The sequence below is a fragment of the Homalodisca vitripennis genome, chromosome 7 (genome assembly GCF_021130785.1).
Source record: "Homalodisca vitripennis isolate AUS2020 chromosome 7, UT_GWSS_2.1, whole genome shotgun sequence".
NCBI lineage: Eukaryota > Metazoa > Arthropoda > Insecta > Hemiptera > Cicadellidae > Homalodisca > Homalodisca vitripennis.
The window spans coordinates 46,138,754-46,148,520 of NC_060213.1; positions in this window are offsets into that span (position 1 = coordinate 46,138,754).

Consider the following 9,767-nt stretch of genomic DNA (forward strand, 5'->3'; position numbering starts at 1 on the left):
AACTATAAGTGTAAAGAAATTTATATATAAATATATTTTTTGTCGCATTATATATGCTTACAAAGAACAGCTGATTAAAAATTTGAAAAGACTCTTTCACTTAATAACATATGTTTGCTGCAATGCATTTCTTACGGGTATTTCTGTAACCAGTGGGGCGGAATCCTGAATCGGGAAAGGGATAAAAAGTATCCTATAACCTTCTACAGATCAAGACGAACATATTAAAAAAAATTAGGCGAATCCGTCCAGCCGTTTGTGAGTGATGCTGTTACACACGAACAGTTTCATTTTTATATATATAGATAGCTATACATTACGGATTATAAAACTTTAAGAAAGTATTTTACTAAACTCACATAACCACCGGTGATCGTCAGATATCCTAGATTTTAGTAAAACCGGAGCTGTTAAAAATACCCTGTGATACTAAGGAAAGAAGAAAAGTTATTTTTGCATTCTCTGTGTTCTACTTCCAGCCCGTAAGATTTCACAGTAAATTGGCATTCAAATGTCACCATCGCACTTCTTGTTCGCCACTCTGACCTCATTATCTTTCCAACTTTGCGAATTCAAGCTTAAGGATATTATCGTGTAGGATTTACTGCATTACTTCTAAAACTTAGGAGCAGTTAAACTTCTACCACTTTTGTTGGTAAAAAGTATTGCCTTTCTACTAGGTATGCACTTACACCACTATCTAATTACTTTTCACAATGTAACGCAATTTACTTGGTTTATCAATACTCAAATAAGTTCACACAAGTTGTTTCCGTAACGAAATATAATTGAGATATGCTTGTGGTTTGTGTGCACTTTAGCGAAGCCTTTAGAGGGGTTAAACTAATTCATATATGTCTCTCCATCTATATGTCTTTCATATGGGTCCATAGAATTGAAATATTGCATTAATCTTTTTTCTATATAAGTAACATCGAGTTAGATTATAGTGCATGTTATTCTATAACATTCAAACGAACATTATTACATTGGTACTATAGCTAATTCTGATGATTCTAGTTGTCATCAGAATTAGCTTATTTTCGTTTGAATTGCGTTTTTCTAAACTCAGAATTTATAAATGTTTAAACAAACTGAGTATAATTATATGACATATTGACATTATGTACCCTTATATATTATCTAAAGAAATTATGCATGCAATCTCAGTGAAGCCTATTACGTAACACGTAGGTGCTTATCCGTATCTTCTTAAAATTGTATTACCACAATAAAATTCTGTATTGCTTTTAATGGAACACATCCATGGTGATTGAAATAGTTTTATTTTAAATGACGTTTGAAGTAAGGTCGCTGTGTAGATTCAGACTGTTCATTGGACTTAAATTTCATACCATTAACTATTGAGTTCTTTAAATAATAATAATTTTGATTTATTTTCTGTTTGGCGTAAAAATATTTTCTGGATTCCACTTATAAACTTGAAATTTTAGCACATTTCAGTTCTTAGCATTAAAGTAATATTTTAAAACATGAAAATGTTACACATTTAAAGAAGAATACTTTTATAAAGTATGACTATCCATAGTTTATAAGGCGTTATCAAAATAATTTCTCCAGCCACTTTATGATACCTGAGTACAGGGATCGCCTTACTCTGAATGAACGCATCACTATTTTATCAGCACAAGCCCTTGCAGGGTACCACTTAATTGTCTGGGCGAGAAATGGACCGGTCTCATTGCACTATGTTCGTTCATTTCCAACTTCTTTGTTTTTATGTACGCATAGAGATAACTTCGTACTAGTAAGTTTTTGGAAATAATCAATATCTTTTATAACGTCTATCAACTTTATTGTTAAAAGTTTATTTTTGGTGATAGAAGGATTATGAACGTAATGTAAATTTTCAAACATGTGAAATCAGTCAACGGTACAAGAAATCAGTAAAACAGGGTTTTTTTAGATAACACCTAAAGGTCTGTTCAGTTTATAATAATGTGTGATTTACTTTTAATAAATACACTTTTTAGAAATACTCTGCGTGGAGATGGCACAAGAAATGATTTTTGTGATTCCTCTTCTGGTCACAATCCTCTGGAACGATTTATGTCTTTAACCTAGATTGTGGTTATGTGTTGGGTTAGTTATCAGATTTCAGATCTTGAAACGAAGTGTTACTAATTTCTTAAATTATTACTGATTTCTCGTATTACTATAGTGTCTATTACTATATTACCGTAGTGTCCAAAAGATGTTTAAAATTTATATCAATGTTAATAATAAGCTCTAAATTTGTTTATTGCGAGTTCTGCACGCTTGTAAAAAGGGTACTTAAACTTAATATTAATATTTCAAAACTGTATTTGTAATACAACTTAAAGCCTAAAGTTTCATGTTGATTTCTGATATTCAAAACAGTTATTCTAGAAGTTTAGGCAGAATTAGTCGGTTACTATCAAGATCTAATGTAGTATTAGATTGAAGAGGTAGGGCACAACGTCCGAGCCAACTGTCAAAGTTCATATAGTGTAACTAATTTAGCTTCTAGTTGTAGTTATAACTAGTTGTTATTTGATCCCTGTTGTAGTTATAACTATAATTGTTGTTGAGCCCTATTGTCTGTGGATGGTATTACAATGAAATTGTTCAATTTTACCAGTAGATATAAAAATGTTGTGAATGGAAATTCGTTTTTTACGAACCACAAAAGTAAGAATTTGGTTGAATTTTAAACCAAAATTTTAAATCAAATGAGATATTTATGACAGTGTGATATAAATAAATGTAATTTATTGTTATTGCACATAAAAATGAGTTATAATTAAGAATAAATCTAAAAACGTCATCTAGATATGAAAAACAAACTCACTACCTCCAATAAACTACTTTCAAGAGGAACCTCTAAATACAATTCAACAGAAAACTAAAAACGTTTTAAATATATTTTAACTAATACGAAAACACAGAATATTCATAACATATAGAACCAGCAACAAATTGCAGAAAACACTAAACCGACTATTGTCAAACTAGATATTTATTCCAGTTCAGATGCTTGCATATTGAACTGCAATGTAAACATTTTTACATAGGTCAATTGGAAAGAATATTTAAACCCCGCTTTAAAGAGTACATTTTCAGCCCTTAATAAAACTTACGTTTTCAATTCGCTGACCATCTGAATAATTATAACAAATTCTTATACAAGCTGGCAAATAATATAGAAATATTACATCATTGCTACAACGGACAAAGATAAAATAGATTACATATTATTATAATACAATAAAATTACAAATAATGTAATCCTATAGTTGCAGTAAGGTTTCATGACGTCTATATTTCTCTGCCATGTTACAAAGAATATCATGTCTATTTGAGAGTAATGAAACTAGAATAACAGTGACACTGTTGGGATAAAAGCATTATAGTGTCAGAAAGTCTTGCCAACTATCCATCACAGTTTTCCCCACAGTGACCACAATAACCTGAAATATCCAATGAGTTACTTTATGACCTGAATATTTACTATTGACTCTACTTTCCTTCAAAAATAGACCATAGATCATAATATTAATGAATAATGATTCTTATTGGCAATAAATTGGGATAAAGTGAAGTATTATTTTATTAGAAATCATAATACTTAGATAATTACGTAGAATATTTAGAACTCCAAAAGTATATAAATCGTCGTTTAAATGTTCATTTCGTCATAGCGGCCCTACGTTTTTTTAATAAGCTACCCTTGTCAATAAAAGAATCGGTAGGTCTAAGAACTTTTATCAGTAAGGTAAAAAGATGGTTGTTTTCTTTGAGTAATTTGTAATTATTTTTAATTATTGTAATTTAGAACAATAACATTTAAAACTTTATTATTGCTAAAATAGTTTTGATATTTTTTTTTAAATTATTAATTGTATTGCTTTATTAAATATAACAGTGTAGTGGTGGCTGTATAATTTAATGTGTTTGTAGTGTGATACAAAGAACAGACGTCGCAGTGAGCGGCTCTGTGTCATTCAATTAAAAATCTGGACTCTAGCTTTTTGTTGTTATTTTTTTGGCAATCTGGCCACAATACTTGTAAACGTGGCTAGTTCTTATTCCGTAGAAAGAGTTTTTGTTTAGCTTAAATATTTGCTGGTATTAAAATGTATGTATATTGTTATGGCGAGAGCTTACAGAGATCGAATTCCTGTCACTTTATACTTTAAATATTATATACTTTCAAAGTTAATTGTGTTTGTTTATTTTACTATATTTTTTACTAAGCTTCAAAATTGTCACATTTCCATTCTTTTATGATCCTACAATAATATGGAACCAATGCGCATTTTAAAATGTGATATTTTAGAACTATCTCATCTAAAGCCCCTTTCAAAAAATTACCAAAGAGGCTTCTTCTATCAATTACTATTACAGAGCTCTACTATAGTGACAACGGGATGTTTCATAAAAAAATTTGTACAAATGTTGGGTTTTATTTTCCCATTTGTCAGCATTTCATACGGCTAAACGTTAAAGTGTTTTTTCTCTGTTCTTCTTTGTTCATTTGTTATTTTGTCATTTTACCTTTAGGCTTGTTGTACAAGTGAGGAAGGATCCAGATTTTAAGTTGTCAAATGTAGTTTTTTACTGATACGAGAACTACGGAAATTATTGTACTTAGCAGCCTGTTATCTATTAATATAGTAATCAATACATCCTTCTGAAACAAAGAAACAGATTAAGAAGAAAACTCAAATAACCTCCCTCGATGCGTTCTCCGTTTATTATTCAGAAATGAGCGCGTTAGCATTTCATACACGTCAGCCCCCCGAGGGTCGTACATAATTGTGCCTCCACAGAAGTAGAATAGTTCCATTTATGCCGTCTTTCATTTTACAACCCTTCATATCGTTAAATAAAATTTAATTGATGTGTTAAACTATTAAGAGAACTTTAAGAAACTTTAAATATTGCTTTAATAATCCAGATATGTTTTACAATGTTCTTAAAGCCCTTAATGCAAGAACTATCCTAGAATTTTTTTTAATTATGAAAAAGTTTATAAAAATAAATTTTTTCGTTTTCCTATTTATTTCAAGCATGTGTCAGCTTAAATAATTTATAATAATATATAAAGTTTATTTAATTGTGAAACCATAAGCTAATGCTTATTGATATGACGTGACAAACCGATTTGAGGCTTTTTTTCAGATGAGATTCGACGCTGTAGTCTGTTAACTTTGATATACATACAAAAATTTTAAGCCAGCCGTACTGGCAGCCATTTTGATTTCAACTCTATAAGAACATGGTAAACTTGAAACACTTTTTTATCCTATCCACACCTATGAGTTAATGCTTTTATAAGGGTTAGCTTTTAGGATATCAATAACATGTAAAACAGTATAAATTTATTATGTATATATTACAATATATATAAATAGAAAGGTTTTCGAATGACTGATCGACAGAAATGATCATTTCTTATAACAGGCTGTGAATGTATTTCTTAAAAAGATAACGTTTCTAAATTGTTATTTTTTATTTTGTTTAATAAAATGGCACACGTAATTCTTTAATATCAAAAGTTTAATACTGTCTATTAATGTTATATATATTATAATGATACTTTTTAACTTTCATATATTACAATAAACACTGACTTGTACATAAATGTAAGTTGATTCACCTTTTTTTATATTGAATAAAATAACTTATATTTGTGGTAGTTTCAAAGCATGATAAACGTCTCCAACAAATTAGTTCAAATTTGAAAATTCTATGACGACTTAATGTAATTTTAGAAAAACATACAATATGTATTAAAATATATAGTGGTAGAACTGAAACACGATTAAAATAAACTTTTGAAAAGAACTAAATAAGTTCATGCATAGTCATTTAAAATGAAAGTCCGGTAAATAAAAAATTAGACAAATAACTTTACTTAGCTACTAACTTAACTAACGCTCTGCATCCAATGGAGACACATGCACCATTACCGTAATTTTTTCTATGTAGAAATAAACCTTCATATAATTTGTGAGACTCTAGATAAATTCTTTTTCAACATTTTGTGACAAACAGAATTATGTATTGTATTGTATGTATTGTATTATGGAAATAAAATACATATGTTAAAACTATACATATATATATAAACTATAAATGGAAAGGCAGTCATAGGGCTGATCCCCAGAAGAAGTTATTACTTATTATAACGGGCTGTGAATATATATCTTGAAAAAATACCTCTCTAAATTGTTAAATGGTTAATTTTTTTATTTTTAAATAGTAAGAAACACTCAATTCTGTTACATATAAGTTTTTATAATTCTGTTAATTTGATACATATTTATTGTTTTAATAAAATTAAGATATTACAGTTATCAGTGACTTCTAAATAATAATTAGTAATAAATATTTATACATTTTTATTATTATCATTTGTTCAAGTTTATATAATTGGGTCAGTATTATTTTAATTTCCATCTTGTATTTCCGAAGTAATTACTTCATATTCATTGTCATTATATTTAAAACAAATTAAATTATGTGTTTAAGGTAACTGAATTAAAAAATAAAATTTCTTGAATGAAATATTGCTAAATACCTTCTAAATACAGCATTTATTGTCGTTTTTATCTCGTTTTTCATACGATTTTTAAAATGTTTTTGTTAAATTTAATTTATATTTTTAAAAGTCAATTAGTGATTCTTCAGCAAATTTTGTATTAAAATCTGTTTTATGTAACTTATTTTTGTGATTTGTAAGACCAAATGTAATTGAGTAAAGGTTATATTTATAAATACAAGGGCTAATTTCCAGGACTAAATCACACTATGGCTTTGTTAGTTAGAAAAAACCTAATTAATTTATTTTTCATTCTTTTTTAAATCCCGTCAGAACAAAACTATTACTGTACTCAAACATAAATTTTCATTAACCGTGCTAGAATTTTAATTTAAAATCCGATGAGCTTTAAATACTAATATTTAATGATGCTGTAAGTTAATAAATTTTACGTTGGATTCATTAATATATAAATTTGTAGTTATAAATTAGTAGTCCATAACCAGCCAAAAGAAGCAGCTATAGTAACTTTTTTTGCTTATAAAATTTGTAATTTTGTTACGAAGAAACGATAAAATCTATTTCTTAAAATTATTCTTATACAAATATTATTTTTTATTATTGTTACTAAAAAATTTTATAAAATCTATTTCTTAAAATTATTCTTATGCAATTATTTTTTTATTATTGTTACGATGAAAATAATAAAATATTTTGCTTGAAATTGTTTTTATAAAAAATATAATTTACGCAGGTCATGAATAAATAAAACCATATCATTCCCTGAAGCTGCAACTCAACATCTATATACTGAAACAATTTATATTTTTATCTTCAGGCATTTTTATCGATTAAAAGATTGCCTAAGTGTTCTACTTTAAATTTCAGTAGTTTTACGTAGAGTGATAAATATATTATAAATATTTTTGTATTCTGGGAGGTTAGTTAGAGTGCTCCAAATTCAATACGAAAAAGTTTCAAATCCAAACTATATTGCAACACCTCAAATGTTGAATTTTTAATATTTTATTTCATTGTTATAATAATTTTAATGAATATTTTTTTACCTCAAAAATCTTAAATGTTTTTACTTTGACACGAATACTAATTTATTGTTATTGGAAAACTAAATCTTAAAGTTATTATGAAATATAGAATCACGGATAATATATTTGCAAATGTAATCGTTATAATCGAAGATGCTCTCTATAAACCTAAGCTCTATCCAGTATATCTTGCACTGGACATAAAACTCCAATAAGTTAATTCACCGAACTTTATATACTGTCAAGAACTATATAGTAGAGATATGTCAACCGAGATTACTCCTACGGGCTGAAATATCTCCAGGAGTCTGATTTCTCTTGACAGTTCTCTGAATAAGTTGGTGGTTTTTTATTTACGCTGGTAATCTTCAACGGATATAGTGAATCTGCATTTAGAGATGCATATTTAATTTCTCTCGTAATCAATATACTTTTAATTATGGTAGTTAATAATTTTTTCTGCCTGATAGTTAGAAAGTTAAGATAATTATCTGAACCATTGTTTAGTTATGATACCTTAGGTGAACATCGGCCTGTAAATATGTTTAGACATATTTGAAAGACCTAACATATTGCAGTATTGTGAGGTAAGTGGTTTATTCAGTCAAAATGTTGAGATAATCTTCTGGTCAATAGCGGTTTCATTGTGTAAGGTAGATTTGCTCGGTGACCGGTGTTGAGTCAGATTTATTCAACTCGACAAAGGAATCTTTTTCTGAAAACGAAGTTACGATAAATCTACATAAAATACAGTATAAATACATCTTATTCCTCTTGAAAGTATTTAGTATTTATAGTAAGTATAGTATAGTATATAGTACAGTAGTATTTATAGTATATATATATATATATATATATATATATATATATATATATATATATATATATATATATGTGTGTGTGTGTTCTTATAAATTACCCTTTATACAATTTTTTTTTCGATAAACTATATACTTCTGTATATGGAAGGCAAAGATCTCTCTCTCTCCCCCCCCTCTCACTCCCTCTCTTTCTCTCATGGTTTGAACAGAAAAAACCATAGGGCCAATCAACCATTCAACCATAGGGGTTGAAATGGAGTTGCAACACCTAGATGAACTATGCTGTGATTTTTAATTTTCCCATTTGTAGAATGATTAAATTTGGTACACACGTGCCTCACGACTTAAACAGAACAAAATCCTGTGACAAGCCATCTATAGTGGTTGGGACATGTTTGCAACCATAGAAGAACCATGTTTTTTTAACTTTACGATTTGCTAAAACGATTAAATTTTACAAATGTGTACCTGGAACTATCAACAGAAAGAGACAAATTTCTTGCAGATCAATCCCCCCTATGGATTGAATTGTTAGAATAACCAAATTTTTTTTTTCAAATTTCCAGTACATCCTATAACAATGAAATTGTGCACAGATGTGCTTTATCTTCTCGATAGAAAAAGAGTGGGTTTCATGAATATCAAACAGCCATAGGATATGAAATCGGTTAAAGTTTCTTAAACTACATTTAAGTTTAAATTTTTGTATGACACGAACCATCAAAAAATTCTTATCATATTGTTAAACTATGATTACTATAGTATCAAATGAACTATAGATACTTATGAATTAATATAGATTTTAATTTAAGTATTACTGTGTTTTAAAATAATGTATTAGTAACAGTATAAGACAGATGTGGATGAATTTTGAAGTAGAATGTCAAATGTAACGCAATGAGTGGAAGATTTACACTTCGAGCATCATTTGTCGCTGCTGTTGTCTTGAGAGGCGAATGGTTGATCATTAACTCTTAGAAGAAAATATATGTTGTCCGCTCAAACTATTTTAACACTCGGCACCAAAATCAGTTGCCGAAGATTTGAATAGCAATTTTAAACAGACACTTGCTGATTCATTGATGGTAAACAGACAGCAGATGTACACAGCATACTCTGTCATCCCCTCCCTGGATAGAGACAGCCAGGTATATAAACTGGATGAGAGAGAACGGTGAGTTTGAACAGGACAGGTGATCGATCTAACCTGTCAAATTACTCTAAACACATTAATGTCCACCGATGACAACTTTCCGGGCTTGCGTTGGTGGAGAAATGTATTATCGAGTTAATCCTGCACTCAAAATGTAATTGAAAACCCAACACTTGAAGGCTGAAATTGTTATTTATTAGCTGTGCGTCAAATAGCCT